Here is a 15,567-nt window from a genome sequence, read left to right on the forward strand (position 1 = left end):
TTGGTCCCCCCCTCCCCCAGATACATCTCTTCAGTGGCTTTGCCCCCCCCCCCCTCCCCCAGATACATCTCTTCAGTGGCTTTGGTCCCCCCCTCCCCCAGATACATCTCTTCAGTGGCTTTGGTCCCCCCTCCCCCAGATACATCTCTTCAGTGGCTTTAGCTCCCCCCCTCCCCCAGATACATCTCTTCAGTGGCTTTAGTCCCCCCCCCACCTCCCCCAGATACATCTCTTCAGTGGCTTTAGTCACCCCCCCCTCCCCAGATACATCTCTTCAGTGGCTTTAGCCCCCCCCCCCCCTTCCCCCAGATACATCTCTTCAGTGGCTTTAGTCACCCCCCCTCCCCAGATACATCTCTTCAGTGGCTTTAGTCCCCCCCCTCCCCTCCCAGATACATCTCTTCAGTGGCTTTAGTCCCCCCCCCCCCCTCCCTCCCCCAGATACATCTCTTCAGTGGCTTTAGTCCCCCCCTATCACTTACTCTCAATACGTAGGGGAAACTAAATTTGTATTATAGCTTTCTTTGGTATTAATAGGCTACATTACTAGTACTGTAATTGGTTTGTAATAGTTGTTTGCACAAAAATCTCTCAATCCATAGGATACACACCAAGCACATCCACAAAAGTAAACGGATGATTACGCCTTTGAGAAGACATTCCCTGTTCATTATTCTATATGAATTACATCACCTTTACCAAGAAGGCATGAAAAACAAACAACGGTCATCAACTGTTTTAGTGCATGGAAGTGAATGTCCCAATGGAAATGTTCTTCACAGTGAACAGGATTGGGGTATTGGACCGCAACCACCACACCTCTACAGTGTCAAGACAATTATCTGTGAGGGCTGATGTTCCCATGGAAATAGAATTCTAGTTCTGTGGATGTTCCACTATGACAGAAAACAACAATACTGACTTACTATGCAGTGCCCATGCATGCAATGTATCAAAGAAGCAGTAAAAAAGCACATCCTCAATCTTTTTTTTTTTTTTTAGATGTTCTTTCTGTCTACACTGTCTGTATTTCATTTTCAAAGGAGTGCATATATACTGCATAGCATTTTAGTTTATAGTTTTACTTACAGTAGCACTGTGGTATATTGACATTCTGCTCACCCTTAAGGCATTACATGGAAATGTAACTTAGTGAGTTCTTGTTCCTAAGCATTTGGTATCTTTAATGACCCCAACTAAAAATGGAGGAATTAAGGGAAGAAAAAACATGGTTGAGTCAGCCAATTCTATCAGCTTCAATTTGAAATTCACCTATTCAGTAACAAAAAATGTTGTCTTTATAGCCCTATTTACACCACTACATAAATACGAAGTTTGTATGTCTCTTTTGTTTCGGTTCTTTATGAAGATATTTAATTAAGGGACTTTGATTTTGTGGGGCTATTTGAATCTTGGATTTTTGCTCACCAAGAAGTTTTACAATTCAGCAATAACATTTTCAATGCCATCTTGACTAGGGGGTTTAATTTGGGGATTCAATTCATAGGGAACAACTAAGAGGTATAATCAATTAAGAGGTATAATAAATACTATTCCAGTTCATCCAACCTGGCTACAGCAAAACATAAAAGACTTGGTGGGAAGTTTTTCTCCTGCCAGCAGCCAACCATTTTCTTCTAATTGCATGACATTATTACTGTTCTTTCCTCAGTGTGTGGCCTTGGTCTACTGCCACTGAGGCTCAAAGCCTTTACATGGAATTGTCTGTGTTCTTCAGATCTCCTTTTTCCTCGCAGCTTCTCTGTCATTCTCTGAGCAGTCCTGGGCTTGAATCTAAAACAAAATTGAGACATGATTGTACTTGACTGCGTGCACTTCCTGCACACACAATGACTGCAGGTCCAAATACAACATTTGAATATGGATAAATGTAACTGTTATTATCCATGTGTGTTCAGTGAATATAAAGCCATTTCACGTTTACATTTTGTGATTTCTTTACCTTTTAAAACACATTTTATTTCTACCATCAAAGAATCTCTGCAACATTTTCTACCAGTAGGCATACACAGAAGCTGGTGTACGTGCAGCAGAATAATACATTTTAATTGCTTGTAGAGACATTTCAGGTGTACATTTGGCAGGTTGGGGACATGCTATAGTTAGCTACATATGTTAGATGGGTAACTGAGGCTAGCATGTTGGTGCTTCAATCAGAAAAATCAATCAGATCTCCTAATTACAGAAAATCCTGAAAATAATGACAAAGTGGCCACTGTCTTTGATATTAGATTGGGTTTGAAAGCCGATGTTAAGTTAGCGACCTGTAAATAAATGCATCTGTGGAGGCACCAAACATGTTTAATAATTAACCATTGTTCTATCCAGTGGTTCTGTGACACCACCGTGTTCGCGGAAGTTGTTTTACCTGTGTAAATCGTAAATCACTAGGACGTGATAGTTCGGCATGCGAATGTGACCACCATCCGCCCGAAAACGTACCTCCCACAATTCCCAACCAACTCGTCCCCCGGTACACATCCTCTATTCATTTCAATGTGTTGATAGTTAGAGAAATTGCTTGAGCTGTGCGAGAATTCGAAAAGTATGAAAGCCAATGGTCCAATATTCTAGAACAGTGGTTCCCAACCTTTTTCGTTTAGTGTACCACCAACTGAATTTTGCTCTGCCTAGAGTAACCCAGAAGTACCCCCTCATGTTCATTTTACTAGTAACTATGAGTCTTCTCAAGTACCCTCTGTTGATAGGCCAAGTACCCCCAGGGGTCCTAGTACCCCTGGTTGGGAACCATTGTTCTAGAAGACTGCTGTGTTCTATCTGTGGCTGGATGTAGGCATAAACGTTTTGTCTCGATGAGGTTGGTATCCAATAAATGTTGCATTACCGCCACCAACAGGACTGGAGTATAACTCCCTTATACTTTGCATGGAATAAAAAAATACCCAACCATCTAACCCTACACTCATTAAAAACCCACCACCCTATTCCACTATTTAAACCTATCTAGTCCTACCTCAGGCCAACAGACTGAAATGACGGGACACCACTGAACATACCCTGTAACTCTTCTGACATCAAATCTCCTACACCCAAATACTTCTCTGCAGCTTTCCCCCACAACCTCTATTTTCTTTGACTTACAATACATTACTAAAAGTATGTGGACACCTGCTCATCGAACATCTCATTCCAAAATCATGGGCATTAATATGGAGTTGGTCCCCCTTTGCTGCTATGTCAGCCTCCACTCTTCTGGGAAGGTTTTCCACTAGATGTTGGAACATTGCTGTGGGGACTTGCTACCATTCAGCCACAAGAGCATTTGTGAGGTCATGCACTGATGTTGGGCGATATGGCCCGCAGTCAGCATTCCAATTCATCCCGAAGTTGTTCGATGGGGTTGAGGTCAGGGCTCTGTGCAGACCAGTCAAGTTCTTCCACACCGATCTCAGACTCGGGAGAGGCGAAGGTCGAGAGCCATATGTATTCCGAAACACGACCCCGCCAAGCCGCACTGCTTCTTGGCACACTGCTCGCTTAACCCGGAAGCCAGCTGCACCAATGTGTCAGAGGAAACACCGTATAGCTGGCGACCGAAGTCAGCGTGCATGCGACAAGCCGCCACAAGGAGTCGCTAGAGCGCGATGAGACAAGAACCCTCCCCTAACCGGGTCCCCCAGTCGCAGCCGGCTCCGACACAGCCCGGGATCGAACCCGGATATGTAGTGACGCCTCTACCACTGCAAAGCAGTGCCTTAGACCGCTGCGCCACTCGGGAGGCCCTGACGAACCATTTCTGTATGGGTCTTGCTTTGTGCACAGGGTCATTGTGATGCTGAAACAGGAAAGGGCCTTCCCCAAACTGTTGGAAGCACAGAATTGTCTAGAATGTCATTGTATGCTGTAGCGTTAAGATTTCCCTTCACTGGAACTAAGGGGCCTAGCCCAAACCGTGAAAAACAGCCCCAGACCATTATTCCTCCTCCACCAAACTTTACAGTTGGCACTATGCATTCAGGCAGGTAGTGTTCTCCTGGCATCTGCCAAACCCAGATTTGTCCATCGGACTGCCAGAAGCGTGATTCATCACTCCAGAGAACGCGTGTCCACTGCTCCAGAGTCCAATGGCGGTGAGCTTTACACTACTCCAGCCAAAGCTTGGCAATGCGCATGGTAATCTTAGGCTTGTGTGTGGCTGCTCGGCCATGGAAACCCATTTCATGAAGCTCCTGACGAACAGTTATTGTGCTGACGTTCCTTCAAGAGACAGTTTGGTACTTGGTAGTGAGTGTTGCAGCCGAGGACAGACGATTTTTACACGCAAATGGCTTCAGCACTCGCCGGTCCTGTTCTGAGAGCTTGTGTGGCCTACCACTTTGTGGCTGAGCCGTTGTTGATCCTAGAAGTTTTCACTTCATAATAACAGCACTTACAGTTGACCGGGGAAGCTGTAGCAAGGCAGGAATGCAGCATCCTATTACAGTGTCATATTGAAAGTCACAGCTCTATCAGTAAGGCCATTCTACTGCCAATATGTCTATGGAGATTGCATGGCTGTGTGCTCGATTGTATATGTAACAGTATAACTTTAGACCGTCTCCTCGCCCCGACCCGGGCGCGAACCAGGGACCCTCTGCACACATCAACAACAGTCACCCACGAAGCATCGTTACCCATCGCTCAACAAAAGCGCGCACCACCGCTAACTAGCTAGCCATTTCACATCGGTTACACTCACCCCCCTTTCAACCTCCTCCTTTTCCGCAGCAACCAGTGATCCGTGTCAACAGCATCAATGTAACAGTATAACTTTACTCCGTCCACTCGCCCGACCCGGGCGCGAACCAGGGACCCTCTGCACACATCAACAACAGTCAACCACGAAGCATCGTTACCCATCGCTCCACAAAAGCCGCTGCCCTTGCAGAGCAAGGGGAACCACTACTTCAAGGTCTCAGAGCAAGTGACGTCACCGATTGAAAGGCTATTAGCGCGCACCACCGCTAACTAGCTAGCTATTTCACATCGGTTACATATACACCTGCCAGCAACGGGTGTGGCTGAAATAGCCGAGTCCACTAATTTGAAGGGGTGTCCACATACTTTTGTATATATAGTGTACATCCCATCCCTGCAGTACAGTTGATAACCATTGCTATGAACGCTAAAAAGCCAATCTTACTGAAGCATATACACTTGTTGGCCTAGCCCTCTTTCTTCACTGCCTCAGCATAGGACAACCTCTGCTCTACTCTAACCCTGGTAATCTCAACATGCCTCTCTCTGACATTTCTGGTCCCCAGGCCCATGGGCACCCCTACAACGAACACTTATTTCCCCAATGCTACACAGTCATTTATCTCCTGCCCTTCTGCCCACTTTCCAGAATTAGGAACCTCACTCCTAAACACTGCTGCCACATGCCCATAAGCTTTACACCTGTAACAACGGAATGTATTTGGCACAAACTCGTACTGGTTAACTGAAATATCCTATCATCACTTTGTCGAGCAAAGACCCAACATCAAAAGAACAGACAATGACTCTTCTGTTTCACCACTCACGCCATCCTGTACGCGTCGCACCAAATGAAAAGCATCACAAACACCGGGAATCTTCCCCTTCAGTTGGTCCACTTTCAAATTTACCGCTACCCCAGTAATCACTCCTTTCAATGTCACCCTTTTCTTGAGAGCAAAACAAGACATATCTTGTCCAAATTCATTTGGCGCAAAGCACCTGCTCCACCACCAGCAGAAACACTAACAATTATCACAAGGCCACTTCTGGTTCATTTCACCGATTCCATAGCACCCAACTCCTTTTTCACCCACCCTGAAAACACAAATGGATCAGCCAAAAGGCAGGGGTCACTCCTACCATCACGACTCATCTTTATAATAATAAGTGTTAAAACGGTGGCAGAAACATTATGTACAAAATAAGTTACAAATAATGCAAAAAAACACACAACAGCAATTGGTTAGGACACCGTAAAACGGCAGGTATCTCCTCCGGTGCCATTCTTTCCATTAATCAAATGCCCACTCGGACTAGTAACATAAATCCCCCTTTGTTTTTACAATGCTGCTACTCGCTGTCTATCATATATGCATAGTCACTTTACCCCTACCTACATGTACAAATTACCTAATTAACCTGTAACCCCGCACATTGACTCGGTACCGCATGATAAGTAGCTATTGGCTGTCCTAAAAGTAGCAAGAAGTCGCCAAATGATGTCATCATCTCAATTTGCATAATTGGCCATGTGATGTAATTGTGATGGACGCTGTAGGAGAGACTGTGTCACAATTCCAACCCTCCTCCTTTATCCGGGCTTGGGACCGGCAAAAGTGACCCAAAAGAAACACTCTGGCGGAGTTACTTAGTTTTTTATTTCATTTTTATTTCATTTTTTTAGTTTAGTTTTTTACATGTAAGGGCGGGATCAGCCAGCGGCGGCTTCCCGCATGCGCGATTCATTTGCAGTCTGGACACGGAAGGGTGAACATCTCCTGCTCTGACTGCAGCTGTGATGGACTGCTGCGCGAGGACTGAGCCACCTGTGAGTGCTTTGGGACGGGGTGGGGCCCACGGCTGCACCCGCTGCTCGTTGAGAACAGTAAGAACGATATGTGCTTTCATGTCAGAATCTCCAAAAGTTGGCAACACTGACTACTAGTAGCTACAACAGTACTGCTAACTTATACCAAATCCAGTCTTTTCCAAGTGGGCTAGCAACCAAAATCAAAATGTATAGCTACAGGTATTATTTTTTTTAGCTACAGTAATCCACTTGTGCCACAGCCAGAGGGTCTGGAATGAATCAGGTTTTCTGATAGAAAAGTCAGGAACCACTAAGGTCCACAATGGCAGTCTGAAAAACATAAGAAGGGAACTTCTCATGCTGATTTAGAATAGTCTCTCTCTCATAACGTACTTCAACTAAATGTGTCTACAACAGAAAGAAGTTTCAAAGTGTATTCACCACGTGCACAGGAAGGATACAACAGGTGTAATACCGTACATTCCCCCTGATTCTTTCAGGTTTTGATGTTGCAATGATGTTGGAATTATTAAACCCTCCATGGATGCCCTCCAATGTGCTAATAATAATCAACTATTATCTTGAAACGCTTTTGTTTTAAATATTAGCTCTGAAATGTTGTATCATTTTCTAAATGCCGTTGATAACTGCTTCTCTGAGATAAGTTAAACATGCTGCCAGTGCCTCCCACAGGTTGAACGGTGTGTGTACAGCCATGGCGTATAGAGCTGTCTGTTTCAGGCTGCAAGTGTCATTCAAACATATCTCCTCTACAGACCTGGCTGGAGTTCAAATGACGTGTCTGATCAAAATGACTACGGTGTTCAGCCTGTTGCACCTGCTTGGATTCTCTAGGCTACTGTAACAGTATAACTTTAAACCGTCCCCTCACCCCGATACGGGCGCGAACCAGGGACCCTCTGCACAGGGACCCTCTGCACACATCAACGACGGTCGCCCACGAAGCATCGTTACCCATCGCTCCACAAAGGCCACGGCCCTTGCAAAGCAAGGGGCAACACTACTTAACTCTCAGAGCAAGTGACGTAACTGATTGAAACGCTACTAGCGCGCACCCGCTAACTAGCTAGCCATTTCACATCTGTTACACTACTACGATATGTTCACAACTATGGAGGTGTGAGCACATTTTTTTGTTATTTTTGTTCATTTCTTTATCAAGGTTTGGTAATTATTCCATAGTTTTTATTTATTTATTTATTTACCGTTATTTTACCAGGTAAGTTGACTGAGAACACGTTCTCATTTGCAGCAACGACCTGGGGAATAGTTACAGGGGAGAGGAGGGGGATGAATGAGCCAATTGTAAACTGTTAAGTCATTGTGCCTTTCCATTTAGATAGATATAAGCTTAGTTTCTGGTTTCTTTCTGCATATTTTCCAACCTCATGGCAGCATATACACATTGTATTGTACTGTTTCATTTATATATTCTAATTATTATTCAGTATTTTGTGTTTATCTGCTTGTATATTTTCCATTGTATTTTTTCAGGCCCATTGATTGACTGTGTCATGTAGCAGTGCTTTAGTTCAGGCACATGAACCTCTCCATCCTACTGATGCGTCATTAGAACGCCTGTTTTCAGTTCCTGGTGGCCACCCTCAGAACAGCTGGTTCACCCTCATGGACTGCCACCCTCAGAACAGCTGGGTCACCCTCATGGACTGCCACCCTCAGAACAGCTGGGTCACCCTCATGGACTGCCACCCTCAGAACAGCTGGGTCACCCTCATGGACTGCCACCCTCAGAACAGCTGGGTCACCCTCATGGACTGCCACCCTCAGAACAGCTGGGTCACCCTCATGGACTGCCACCCTCACAACAGCTGGGTCACCCTCATGGACTACCACCCTCAGAACAGCTTGGTCACTCTGGATAGTCTGTTGGTAAGAACACAGCTCTAAGATTTCACTTGGATTTAAACTAAATTAATTAGGTAGTGTTGGAAAGTTATTTGATTTATGCATATGATTTTATTCTTGCAAATGGGATGGAACACTAGCGCTACCTTGCTATCTTGTTTTCATTTTAACAACAAAGTAAGCACTTTTTTGACGTCCACTGTCCTCCAAGAGTTGCTGAATTTCCGCTTCACTTGTGATTTTATTCTTGCCAGGACAAGCCGATCTCCAGACAGTATGCCAAGGCTATGTTTCGACCTTTGTGTCACATGACGTTATTGTGAGCGTGATGGTTGGAAGGTATATATTTTAATGTTCAGGTTTCGTTTATCAGTTTATTATGATGATTGACGCAGATGCATTCATATATTATTTTAACAGATAGTAGGTCTGGGATTTGCCAGGGACCGCACAATACGAAACTATCACGATACTTAGGTGCCAATACCATATGTATTGCGATTCTCAGGATTCTATATGTATTGCGATTCTCAGGATTCTATATGTATTGCGATTCTCAGGATTCTATATGTATTGCGATTCTCAGGATTCTATATGTATTGCGATTCTCAGGATTCTATATGTATTGCGATTCTCAGGATTCTATATGTATTGCGATTCTCAGGATTCTATATGTACTGCGATTCTCAGGATTCTATATGTATTGCGATTCGATGTTCCAAACATATTTATCATCATGTGTCTTGCTGCAAAGGGACAAGAGAGCCCTGCAAAAACAAGTTTTGATCAGTCATGGAAATAAAAGTTTTTAAAATAAATTGGCTCCCTATATAGAAAGAAGATGGAGAAATAGCTGTGAAGGAAAAATAGTGGAGTTTTGCTGCAGGTACAGCCAACGAGCACAAAGCGATACGATATGTCGTCAAAAATAATATCCTGATGTGTAACTATCACCCCCCCCCATCAGATAGTGTGACATGTATGCATCATTATTTGCATTCTGTTTTTGTTGTTGTATTGGTCTAGGGTTGAATAACCATGGAAGTTTATATACAACCCCCACCAGAGGGTGGTAGAGACTCACAATTTCTTACACTTTCAAACAACTGTTCCATTCAACACAATAACCTGAAGGAGTACATGGCACACCACCGTCTGCCTGGCAACCATTACCATAGAAAGTGGTTTCCCGACAAGGCCATCCTCATGGAGCTCTCAAAAGACAATCAGACTGATATGCAATGGCTTATTCCCTCGAATTACAAGTGAAATATCATTAGTTATCAGCCCTGTAGTTTAGTAGTAGATGTGAACTATTTTGTTTATGGTTCTACCAAGACCCATTTTATCATCTTAAGGTTATTTTTATTTAACTAGGCAAGTCAGTTAAGAACAAATTCTTATTTACAATGACGGCCTACTTGTAAAGGCCCCCGTCCGAACCCTCCCTAACGCATACGACGCTGGGCCAATTGTGCGCCGCCCTATGGGACTGCCGATCACGGCCGGTTGTGATACAGCCCGGGATCGAACCCGGGTCTGTAGTGACGCCTCTAGCACTGTGATGAAGTGCCTTAGACCGCTGCACTACTCGGGAGGCCAGGTTCTTTCTAGAACCGTCTGAACCTACCAAGAACCCTTTTCTCTTTGGAGGTTTCTTCCTGGAACCCTCTATGAAATGGTTCCACCAGCCTTATTAGCCTTCATGACAATACATCACATGACCTTTCTTTGAGGGCCTAGTTATACCCTAACACACTGGTGTTAGGAATCTCCTGGTTTACAGGCCACATCAGGCCCGAAATTCACATTATGCTGGCTTGCAAAGTGTTGGGTAAGTCCTATTGGAATCCAGCCAGAGTTAGAATATCCAACAACAGAGTTAATCATCTACAATCTCCAGAATGACTGCCAGGGCAGGGAAGATTGAATACTTCAACTACCTCAATCCTCTAAACTGGAATGACCATCTCAGTACTGGTTCAATACAGAAAACTGTATATGATTTATCTTTGTGTAGCATAAAATGTATTAACCAATCAATGTAAATGCAAAAACATATTACAGTAAAACAAACAAACAAAAAGAGTGTATATAAACAGGAGGTCATCCACTACAATTGTAAGACTGTTGAATGCGTTTGGTGACACCGACCCATGTTTGTGAGTTAGCTGCTGGAGAAGCTGTTTAAGATACACCAGAGAGGGGACTTGATAGTTCCATCAGTGCGCCCTAGGGGACTGCATGTCCTTCATAGATAGGGACACCGTGCTGATGGAGACACCCATGCACACTGAGAGGCTGTCAGACGGGGCATTCTTTAGATTCTTTAAATACAGTCCTAGGCTGCGTCTCAAATGGCATCCTATTCCATATATAGAGCACTAACATTGAACAGGGCCCCTCTTCCACTGCAGTGTCCCCTAGACAGTGACTGAACACTGCTCAGTGTGGTGAGATTATAAATTAAAGATGCAGAGGGATGCCTAGGAAGGGGTGCACATGATAATCATAACTGATAAGATGTGCTAGATATTATTCAATCAGAAAGTTTGCTATAATTAAGCAATATGGCACGAGGAGGTGTGGTATATGGCCAATATACCACAGCTAATGACTGTTCTTATTCGCAACGCAGAGTGATTAGATACAGCCATTAGTGTCACGCTCATTGGAAGCATACTCGGACCAAGGTGCAGAGCGATATGGTTTCCACATATTTAATTAGTGAAACACACAAAACAATAAAGACGAAACACAACGTGAAGACAATGGAGTGCTAACATGCAACTACACAAACAATATCCCACAAACACAGGTGGGAAAAACTACTACTTAAATATGATCCCCAATTAGAGACAATGATTACCAGCTGCCTCTAATTGGGAATCATACAAAACACCAACATAGAAAAAGAAACTAGAACACAACATAGACATAGAAATACTAGATCACCCCCTATTCACGCCCTGACCTACTATACCATAGAGAAACAATGGCTCTCTATGGTCAGGGCGTGACCCCCAAAGGTGCGGACTCCGGCCGCAAAACCTGAAACCAAATGGGAGGGTAGGGGGTTGATTAGTGTCGGTGGTGGCTCCGGTGCGGGGCGAGGTACCCACTCAGCTCAAGGATCCGCCAGCATCGTTGGTGGCTCTGGTGCGGGACGAAGAACCCTGCCATGGAGCGGGACTGGACACCGGCCCTGGCCTGGACATCGGTGCAGAGGAAGGCTCCTGCCATGGAGCGGGACTGGACGCCGTGTTTGGAAGCTCCGGGCCGTGGACCGTCTCAGAAGGTTCCGGGCCGTGGACCGTCTCAGAAGGTTCCGGGCCGTGGACCGTCTCAGAAGGTTCCGGGCCGTGGACCGTCTCAGAAGGTTCCGGGCCGTGGACCGTCTCAGAAGGTTCCGGGCCGTGGACCGTCTCAGAAGGACTGTGGAACGTCGCCGGAAGATCTGGACTGGGAACTGTTGCCGGAAGCTCTGGACTGTGAAGGCACACTGGAGGCCAGATGCGTGGGGCCGGTACAGATGGCACCGGACTGGTGACACGCACTTCAGGGCGACTGCGGGGAGGAGGCACAGGACGTACTGGGCTGTGAAGGCACACCGGAGACCTGGTGCGTATAGCCTGCATCAATTGTACCGGTTCGATGACACTTTGCACGATTAGTGCGAGTAGCTGGCACAGGACGTACTGGGCTGTGAAGGCGCAGTGGAGACCTGGTGCGTATAGCCGACATCAATTGTACCGGAACGATGACACACTTCACACGGCAAGTGCGGGGAGTTAGCACAGGTCGTACTGGGCTGTGTAGGCGTACATCTGTGCGAGTGCGAGGAGCAGACACAGGACGTACCGGACTAGGGAGGCGCACTGGAGGCCTGATGCGTGGGACCGGCACAGATTGCACCGGACTGGTAACACGCTCCTCCAAACGCCTGCGTTGCCGCATACTCCTCGCCAACTCCATTCTCCGATATCCCTCCTCGCACTGTTCCATCGACTCCCAGGCGGGTTCTGGCACTCTCCCTGGGTCGACCGACCACCTCTCTACCTCCTCCCATGTTGTCTCTGGTTCACACCTCGGCTCTGCCGACTACCCCGTGTGCTCCCCCCCCCCCCCCCCAAAAAAAATTGGGCTGTCTTTTGGGCTTTCCTTGTGGCCGCAAACCCCGTCGTCGTCGCTGTCCTCCCTTCCCTCCTTGCGTCTGCCACCAAGGAAGGCGATCCTGTCCTGCCAGGATTTCCTCCCAAGTCCAGGATCCCTTCCCATCCAGGATCTCCTCCCAAGTCCAGGATACACTCTCCTTCTGGGCACGCTGCTTGGTCCTGTTGTGGTGGGATATTCTGTCACAATCGTTGGAAGCATACTCGGACCAAGGTGCAGAACGATATGGTTTCCACATATTTAATTAGGGAAACACACAAAACAATAAAGACTGAACGAAACGTGATGACAATGAGTGCTAACATGCAACTACACATAAACAATATCCCACAAACACAGGTGGGAAAAACAACTACTTAAATATGATCCCCAATTAGAGACAACGATTACCAGCTGCCTCTAATTGGGAATCATACAAAACACCAACATAGAAAAAGAAACTAGAACACAACATAGACATAGAAATACTAGATCACCCCCTATTCACGCCCTGACCTACTATATCATAGAGAAACAATGTCTCTCTATTGTCAGGGCATGACAATTAGCCGTGGTATATTGGCCATATACCACAAACCCCAGAGGGGCCTATTTGCTATTATGAACTGGTTACCAACGTAATTAGAGCAGTAAAAATACATGTTTTGTCATACCCGTGGTATACGATCTGATATACCATGGCTGTCAGCCAATCAGCATTCAAGGCTTGAACCACCCAGTTTATAATACTAGAAAACACTGTCACCACCGATAAATCTACGATTATCGAGAATTTCAATAAGCATTTTTCGATGGCTGGCCTTGCTTTCCACCTGGCTACCCCTACCCCGGTCAACAGCTCTGCACCCCCCACAGCAACTTGCCCAAGCCTCCCCCATTTCTCCTTCACCCAAATACAGATAGCTGATGTTCTGAAAGAGCTGCAAAATCTGGACCCCTACAAATCAGCTGGGCTAGGCAATCTGGACCCTCTTTTTCTAAGATTTTCCTCCACAATTGTTGCAACCTCTCTTACTAGCCTGTTCAACCTCTCTTTTGTATCATCTGAGATCCCCAAATATTGGAAAGCTGCCGCGGTCATCCCCCTCTTCAAAGGGGACCTATACTGTTACAGACCTATATCTATCCTACCCTGCCTTTCTCAGGTCTTTGAAAGCCAAGTTAATAAACAGATCACCGACCATTTCGAATCACACCGTACCTTCTCCGCTATGCAATCTGGTTCCCGAGCTGGTCATGGGTGCACCTCAGCCACGCTCAAGGTCCTAAACGATATCATAATCGGCATCAACAAAAGACAATACTGTGCAGCCGTATTCATCGACCTGGCCAAGGCTTTCGACTCTGTCAATCATCGCATTCTTATTGGCAGACTCAACAGCCTTGGTTTCTCAAATGACTGCCTTGCATGGTACACCAACTACTTCTCAGATAGAGTTCAGTGTGTCAAATTGGAGGGCCTGTTGTCCAGACCTCTGGCAGTTTCAATGGGGGTGCCACGGGGTTCAATTCTCAGGCCGACTCTTTTCTCTGTATACATCAATGATGTTGCTCTGCGGCTGGTGATTCTCTGACCCACCTCAGACGACACCATTCTGTATACTTCTGGCCCTTCTTTGGACACTGTGTTAACAAACCTCCAGACGCGTTTCAATGCCATACAACTCTCCTTCCGTGGCCTCTAACTGCTCTTAAATGCAAGTAAAACTAAATGCATGCTCTTCAACCGATCGCTGCCTGCACCTGCCCGCCCGCCTAGCATCACTACTAAGACAGTTCTTTTTTTTTTTTTTTTTTTTTTCTCTGGGGGGGTGGATCAGCTTAACCTGTTGAGGCTGGGGGCGCTGTTGTCACTATTTATGCTAATCGTGTAATTTTTGAAACGGCTTCCCACAAAATTCTTGGTCGTACAATATGCATATTATTATTATTATTGGATAGAAAACAGTCTATAGTTTCTGTAGGAGTTGAAATTTTGTCTCTAAGTGGAACAGAACCCATTCTACAGCAATTTCCCTGACATGGAGTCAGATTTCAGAAATGTTGGCCCCTGATCTGGAGTCAGTTAAAAGGCCACTGTTATTGCTATGAGTATACGGACACTGCTTACGTCTTCCCCTGGATGCCTTTACGTGATGACGATTTGAATGGGGTCGATTGCGCGTTCACAGGCACTATAAATTAAAAAACCCTGTAGCTAGCAACTCTTTTCTTGGTGCGTCATGCGCGTGGAGGACACCGACCCGCACCCGTTCCAAGCATTAGTGTTGGGAGTAATCTTTCTCCGGTCATGTTAAGACTCGTTATAGGAGTTAAAAACATCATAAGGTAGTTAATTTAAAGCGTTTTATAGCAATTTATATCCGTTTAGTGCGTTTTTGGGACATTTATTTCTGAAACGCTGTGAATCGCTGGGCACGCTTCCAGTTCATCCCGAACGCAGTTGGCATTTCCACATGGCAAGAGGACAGCTTTCCACCAAAAGACGATTAGACCCAAGAAAGGATCCTTTGCCCAAGATACTGATGGAAGAACAGCTCAAAGTAGGAACAATTTATTATGATAAATCGTGTTTCTGTCGAAAAATGTTAGTGGCTTAGGACGCCATGTTTTTTGACGTAGCTTCGCTTGGCGCAAACTGTATTGAAAAGTAAGGATATTTTAAAAATGTAATTCCGCGATTGTATTAAGAATTAAATTGTCTATCAATCCCTGTCCACCCTATATTTTTTAGTCACGTTTATGAGTATTTATGTATAAGAGTAGATCACTGTCTAATATGGCGCACGGACATTTTCTCACCAGCTGGGCTACATTTCACATTGTCTAACCATGATTTTGGTGGCTAAATATGCACATTTTCGAACAAACTGTATATGTATGTTGTAATGTGATGTTACAGGGGTGTCATCTGAAGAATTCTGAGAAGGTTAGTGAAAAAAATAATATATTTTGGCGATGTTGACGTTATCGCT

The sequence above is a fragment of the Salvelinus fontinalis genome, chromosome 20, assembly GCF_029448725.1.
Source record: "Salvelinus fontinalis isolate EN_2023a chromosome 20, ASM2944872v1, whole genome shotgun sequence".
NCBI lineage: Eukaryota > Metazoa > Chordata > Actinopteri > Salmoniformes > Salmonidae > Salvelinus > Salvelinus fontinalis.